This window comes from Protopterus annectens, chromosome 4.part1, assembly GCF_019279795.1.
Source record: "Protopterus annectens isolate FY-2018-M chromosome 4.part1, PAN1.0, whole genome shotgun sequence".
Lineage (NCBI taxonomy): Eukaryota > Metazoa > Chordata > Ceratodontiformes > Protopteridae > Protopterus > Protopterus annectens.
This window is the reverse complement of record NC_056734.1, coordinates 154,092,891-154,100,390: the sequence shown is the minus strand read 5'-3', so window position 1 is coordinate 154,100,390 and position 7,500 is coordinate 154,092,891.

The window sequence follows — 7,500 nt, the reverse complement described above, 5'->3', positions numbered from 1 at the left end:
TATTTTTACTTAAATATTTTACACTGGCTAAACAGCAAAAGTGATGCTTAGCCAGAGTAAAATAATGGCAGTCGTTAGGTTTCTCCACAACGGTAACAGGCATTACGTGTAATGCTAAACCTTACTTCTCAATAGTGCAAACTTTTGGAGAATGTCCAGATTTTGGCTTATAACTTAGGTCCATCCTATTTTAAAATTTTCTGGTTTGCTGTTAAATAAAATCAAAAATTCAATACACAGGAGGTTCAGATTTAAAAGTTTACTAGTGTACACCAGGAGGCAAAAAACTATACAAGTACAGAATTTTGTCTGACATGAAACAGGAAGCACACAATTTTATATAGGTTTAACATTTAGCTATGCCCACCTTACTGACGTGATATGTCACAGGGCATCTACATCACTTTAGCTTACAATTTTACATTCATTAAGTTTGCTGATGCTGTACATTTAAAAAAACTTTTCCTTTGGATACAATACGGCCTTGCTATCCAGCTGGTCAGTCATAATGTCTTTTTGTAAAGTTATGTATTCAAGGTTTCATATCAGTTCAAATACAATAGCAGCTTCAGTCTTTTAATGCATGTCTTTGTTTTGTTACACTTTCTCACACAGCTGCGTGATCTCTAAGTAACACAGTTAGCTTCAAGGATGTGTCCACAATGTACCCTACTGGAAAAGAACAAACAGGTATATAACATATATACCTGTGCAAATCTATGTTTTAATAGTGGAAACTGGAACATACAAAGTTAACTTGCAAAACTTCAACAAAATAAGTTGAAATTAAATTGTTTTATGATTGTGTTATAAAAGTTAGTTTCAATGCAGCAAGGAGACAGGATGTCTAGAACTAGGGTGCATTCTGCATTGTTTTGTTAAGTGTTATGTTGTTTTTATGTTTTCTAGAAACTGCAAGCATCTGAAGGATGTGTATTTTTTCACACAGAGGTGTTAACATCTGTTAGTTTCTGTTTAGCCTGAGAACTGAAGTCAGGTGACAAAAAGTGATGTCATCCAAGCTAACCCAGCAGTAATACTTGATATTAATTTAAGAACTCTCTTAGAGAGAGACTGTGCATTTTGTGTTTTGCCTTGCACCTAGCAAGAACATCCACTCATCATCACCATCTGCATTTGCACTGATTTAGGGCATAGTATCTCTTTTAGATATAGACAGGAATATAGTAAACATTAATTTAGATGTTATCTATATTTATTTCAGACTGTCCTGCAATGTTGTTTTATAAATATTTCCTATGATTTTGAACTCTGAAGTAACTGTGTTTATTGAATATTGTCTTGTTCTTTTATTATTTATTATTAAATATATTTAAACATATATTTATTGAATATTGTCTTGTTCTTTTATTATTAAATATATTTAAACATATCTTTGTGGTGGACATTTGTGAGAAATGCTTAAGCTCTTAGCGTACTTGCATATGTATTTGGTGACACTGTACAGGCCACTTCTAAATAGCCTTGCTCTTGGTCAGACTACCATTCAGATTAATAGTAACATTACACAGTAGGACTAGACACCCTTTGTTAAAGGACAACAACAGGATCCTATTATTAAATGCTCATGTTCTCTGTCCTTTTTCTCCCTATTTATTGTCTCTGCTATGAATGAACACCACAGCATTTCAAATATTTTAAATTGACTGTTTCTCCACTAGAACAGTACCTTAGTCTACTGTGGTGATTTCACTTTCAAAAAAACTTTTATCCCATCCTGAAAAATGACCATTCATTGATGTCATCAAGGCCACTGAATCCAGGTAGTTTTTTGGCCAATTCCCTCCCCAAACTGACATCATCATGACTGTCCTAAAAACTCACCAATGCTGTGATTTCACAGCTCCCTAGTCCTTCCCCTACCCATACAGAAAGTAAAGTAAAGGCTAGAACAAGGAAACAGCACATGAGTCAAGTCTTCTGCTGTGAGTTGTCAATCACAGAAGATAACAGCTCAAATTACCCTTACCACTTTGACATCTAGGGAAGTTAGGTGTGAAGGGGGATGGGAGATAGTCAAAGTAGTAGTATAATTCAGGTTTCACAAAAAAAAGGCAGTTTAGCCAGTCTAAAAAGCAGCAGCAGTAAAAAGCACTTTGAAAGTCTCTTCTGTGGAATTAGCACTGTTTGTGTTTTTAAGTAATCATTGAATGGCATGAAATGTTATTTAAAACGAACTGACTGAAAGACAGCAGTATATGCATGTAAAATCAATGCAGTGAAAGGAGCTTTAGAAAGAAAGAGGCCTGCGTGATGTAACTTTTTTACAAATGAGCACTGCATTGTGGGATACCTAGAGGCAGACTAAACAATCAGAATTACTTCAAGATGCCAGACCCCATGTGGGCAGACTCAGAAATTATGTATAAAAATATTTAAAAACCTGTAAATAGTCCCAGAGTGTTGTTAAAATGTAGGAAACACCAAACCATGATGAAATAAACATGTTTTTGAGTCTCTGGGTGTGGTTCTCCTTTAAGGGCCTTAAGTAGCTGATAAGTAGTGGCTGTTGGCAGTAGAAACTACCTTACAGTCTGAGCAGAAGGGGGCATAGCTAGTAAAAATGTGCCAGCCTTTCCATGTTGTATGTTTATGTATAAATCAAATCTCAAAGTGTACGTGTGTCAGCTACTTGGGCATGGACTTGAATCACTGGTTGGACAGAGATCTAACCCCGATAGCTGTGCCAGTGGGGAGTCTTATTGGGGATCTGGAGAAGGATGGAGAAACCAGCCCCAGACTGACTGTGATCTCTGTGTGCTTTTAAGGGAAATTCCGCTTTACTGTTTGTTTACTTGTCATCCTCCCAGTGTGTACATTCCCTACTGTTGCCAGTAGTGAGGTATGAGGCTCCTTGATTACTGGGCCAGTGCAGGGGCATCACAGTGTTAAAATTATTTTACAGCTTCCAGATGTAACACATCTTAGCAAAGCTCTGCCTGTGTATATTTTGACACACATGTGTAAGATCCTGGCTCATGTTTCTAGTAAAGGGGGTAGTGTGGGAACCAGAGTCAGATGACCAGATGTGATGTAATTCTATAGCCAGCATTGAAATGATATTTATATATTAGTGAGAGATGTTAATCAGCTCTCAGCAGTCTGTTTGTGATCACATGCTGTTTGCTAGCTCATTAGTATAATGTGCTTCACTAGTATTGTATGCATGACATCAGCAGGAAATTTGCATTCCTGACAGTCAAGCCTTATTTAGGTGTGATGTCACACTCCATATGCCTGTCATTCATGCCAGGAATGTCCACAACTGTGCAGTTCCACTCTGGGGGGCTACTGGTCATGTATTAAACCTACCATGGAATAAACAGATAAAAATCAGAATTCCATCATCCTGCCAAAGAAAAGAAGACTTCCGTATAAGCAAAAATTAGCTGCTACATTGATCTTAGCTGCCATAAAACGCTGTTAGGTGGTATCAATGTGGAAGAACATAATGCAAAAAAGCAATATGTAAATGAATAGTTATGAATTAACCAAGCAGCAATCATTACAACGTTTAATATAAGAGTGCCAGGGATCCAAGTTTTCTGGAGACATATAAAAATCTGAGTTCTCTTATACAAGTTCTTCCTGGTCTCACTCCTTTTTTGCACTCTATTTATATATGTGTATATATATATATATATGTGTGTGTGTGTGTGTGCGTGTGCGTGTGCATGTGCGTGTGCGTATATATATATATATATATATATATATATATATATATATACATATATATATATATATATATATATATATATATATATATATATATATATATATATATATATATATTTTGTTGCCTAATTTCTCATGCATTTCCATAACAAAATGGAAGTGCAGTAATAAACCTGTAAGGTGGATATAGTCAAAGATTATTGCAGGATTAATCTGCCATGTAACCATGTGCTACTCCTATTGCCACTTGAGTGCATTTCATTCTGTCTTGTTATTCTACAAGCAGCTCCATTTTCACTGCTGTAGCTTATATAAAGGATTTGTAATGACACCCATTGATGTAACTTATGGAATATGTCATTTTTTCAGACGATTAATCTATAAAATTTTTCTCTTAATACAGATGACCTAAAGTGCATTGCCTAGTCTACAGCTGTTGCTATTTGCCACCACAGCTTAATCTGCTATTCACAATTTGTATACAACTCTGAATTAAAATGTTTACTAAGGAAATGGAAACTAAAAATTTACATAGGCATTTATAAAGTCAGTCATAAATAAGAAGCAGGACTGGAGTTTTTTGGGGGTCCACAGCAATTGTCAAGTTGAGGGCCCCATGGATACTTTCAGTCTAGGTATCACTCTTTTACTGCTACCCCTTCTAGGCAACCCTTTAGTTCATGCTGCAGAGTTTTAAGAGTTCTGCATGGAGACATGCATGAATGGGCATACCTTCGTTGAAGGTTGTGCGTCAGGGCTGGTAACTTGGCACATAAAAATTAACTACCAATCATTAGCAGACCGGAGTTCTGCTGTGGCGACCCCTAACCGGGAAAAAGCCGAAAGACACAACAACAACACACACAATGAACTGTAGCTATAATGTTCTTACATTACGACAAACCTGTGTACCACTGCCACAATGTTTTCACTAATCTCAGAGAGGGACATTCACAGTAACTGGCATTGAGTTACAGTGATGTACATTATGACAACCCAATATACAGGACTGCCCTTGGGTGAAATAATACTCTAGGCAAAGGGCTCCATGGCACTTCCCTCTGACTACTGTTTACTCTTTCTTTGCACATATCTTCCAGTGTTCCCCCCCTGTCTTCCACTGATCCCAGGACCCCACACCACACACATTAGTGTTTCTCTTAATTTTCTCATATTTTAACTTGCTCCCTGTCTTTTCAAGAAGCCACAGCTTTATATATGCTGTGAAGTGTATTTTTTACAAACTTTTCCTCCAGTGATGGCTTGAACAAAAATTATGATTAAGAAAATAAACTCAAGGTTGCTTTTTAACTTTACTTTTCCTTGCATCCTGTCAACACACCTTACTTGGCCAATACAGCACAGTAATAACTGTGTAGGAAATAAATTAAGCAGGGGTTCTGATAGCAGCTAGACTACCAGAAACCATAGATACAGATGCTCTGAGATGCATTTCAGAGCATTTTCTATCCTTTTGATCCAGTGGTGGCCTGAACAAAAATCATGAGTAAGAAAAGAACTTTATTCTTATTTTTTTTATTTTAAGGAAGGTGTATACCGTGCCCAAGGCTTAATTTTCAAAACTGACAAAACAAGCTCACAATAAACTAACAAGACAAAAGTTTGAGAGGATACATAAATCCTGTCTAGCAATACTGCCTACCTACTCCCCCATACCAAAAATAAAATAAAAAGAAAATAACAGACAGTCATTGTCTGTCCATCCCTTTGTTGTTAGATTGTGAAGAGAGCAGGGGTGAAGTGGTCATAGCCATGTATTTCAAGTCACTGTTGTCATACATATACACATCATAGCTCCTCACCCCCCCTCCCCGACAACCATTTGTATACATACACCTGATGTGTGATTGTGGGGAAAGTAAAAAGAAAAAAAATCACATTAACGTATTCCAACGTTTTTCTTCTAGACAGTGTACTGTCCCTACACAAGCTATAATAATATTTTTTGCACACTTCTGAGGTCTGTGAGAAAAGTGGGTGGCGCAGTGGTGCAGCGGTTAACGTTGTCACCTCACAGCAAGAGGTTCTCCGGTTCGATTCTCGGCTGGGGTGCCTTCTGTGTGGAGTTTGCATGCTCTCCCTGTGTTTGTGTGGGTTTCCCCTGAGTACTCCGGTTTCCTCCCACATTCCAAAGACATGCATTTGGAGCATTTCTCCCCGGGCCTTCACTGAAAACAGGCTCTGTGGAACCTAGTCGGACTTTCCCTGTCAACAAATGTTAAATAAAATTAAAAAAAAAAAAATAAAGGAAACAATGCTTACATTGTTGCCGGCCTCAACACAAGCTACAGTGACCTCATGTTCATACTTCTGAAGTTTGATTATGAAAAAATTACAGAAGTAATGACCACTCAATCCCCAGACCCATAATCAAGTTGCTACAACTTCTGCATAAACCTCTGAACACGGCTGGTTTTAGAATGCATGTGGCTGAGGGCAGAGGTCACCAATAAGTCCATTTATGTGGTGTGGGGACCACTAGACCTGCTAGAAGCTCTAAAGAGTCTGAATGTTCTGTGATGTATTTTATGTCTTATTTTTGAAAGAAAATTACTTGTTAACTACATTTTACTGCTACTCAGAAGAGTTATGGATGTCCCTGAAATTATTGTGTGTGTATACACACACTCAAGTGATATTTTTTTATATAACACACCCCTTTACCTTCAGGGGAACTGCAAGAATGCCAATTCACCTACTGCACGCCTTTGAAGAGATAGAGGAAAGAAGAGCATATAGCTAAACACACACACACACACACACACACACACACACACACACACACACACACACACATACACACACACACACATACACACACACACACATACACACACACACACACACACACACACACACACACACACACACACACACACACACACCATGCAGACTCAGCATAAAAAAAGTCACCCAACAAAAATGTCAACTACAGTAAAGCACTGTTTAATTGCAATGCTACTTACCCAAGTCCCCTTCCTATCAAACCACCACAAATAGCCACCTGTCATGTGTAAAGTCTATCCCCGGGATTCATGAACCTTGCGCCAGGTGCACGCCTAGCGTAGGCGTTATAATGCCAAATCTGGCCGCCGAGCGATTCAGGTATGACTCAATTCCATGTGCACTACCGGCATACGCCAGATCTGCGCAGCCCCCTGCATAGGTATGCTAAACACCCTATGTGCGGTGTGTCACCATGCAAATGAAGGCATATAGTGATTCACGAAGTGGTGCAGGCGTAGCATAAGCCCACGGCAATGTAAACCAAAAAAAAACGGTTTACATTTCCACAAACATAACAACGAAGTAATGGAAGAGTGTCAGACCCAGGTATCACACAGTTAACATATGCCAATGGCGAAATACACAGACAATGTCAAAAGAAAACATGCACAACATGTAAATAACAACTTAAATGGCATGTCCACAGCAACTCACATCAGAACCCTAGGACATGTTTGCAGAAGGTGCAATACAATGAAATAATATAACAATGTTATAAAACAGCAGCGTAATACACAGCAGGTTCACAGCATAATACACCATGGTATGCATGGAACGCATACAACCACGGTGCAAGGGTTTCCAAGGACTTGTGGCAGTGTTCGTGGTAACTATGAATTAGTAGTCAATGCCATGCAAATGAGGCAGATAATACTGAATCGTAAAATCCCCGGTTGTAAGGCTGTACCAAACGGCGAGCGGTTATACACCGAGGAGTGGCTCAGAGGGAATACATGTCATCTGCAGAGGGTGTGCCACCATAGCAGGAAGCACATT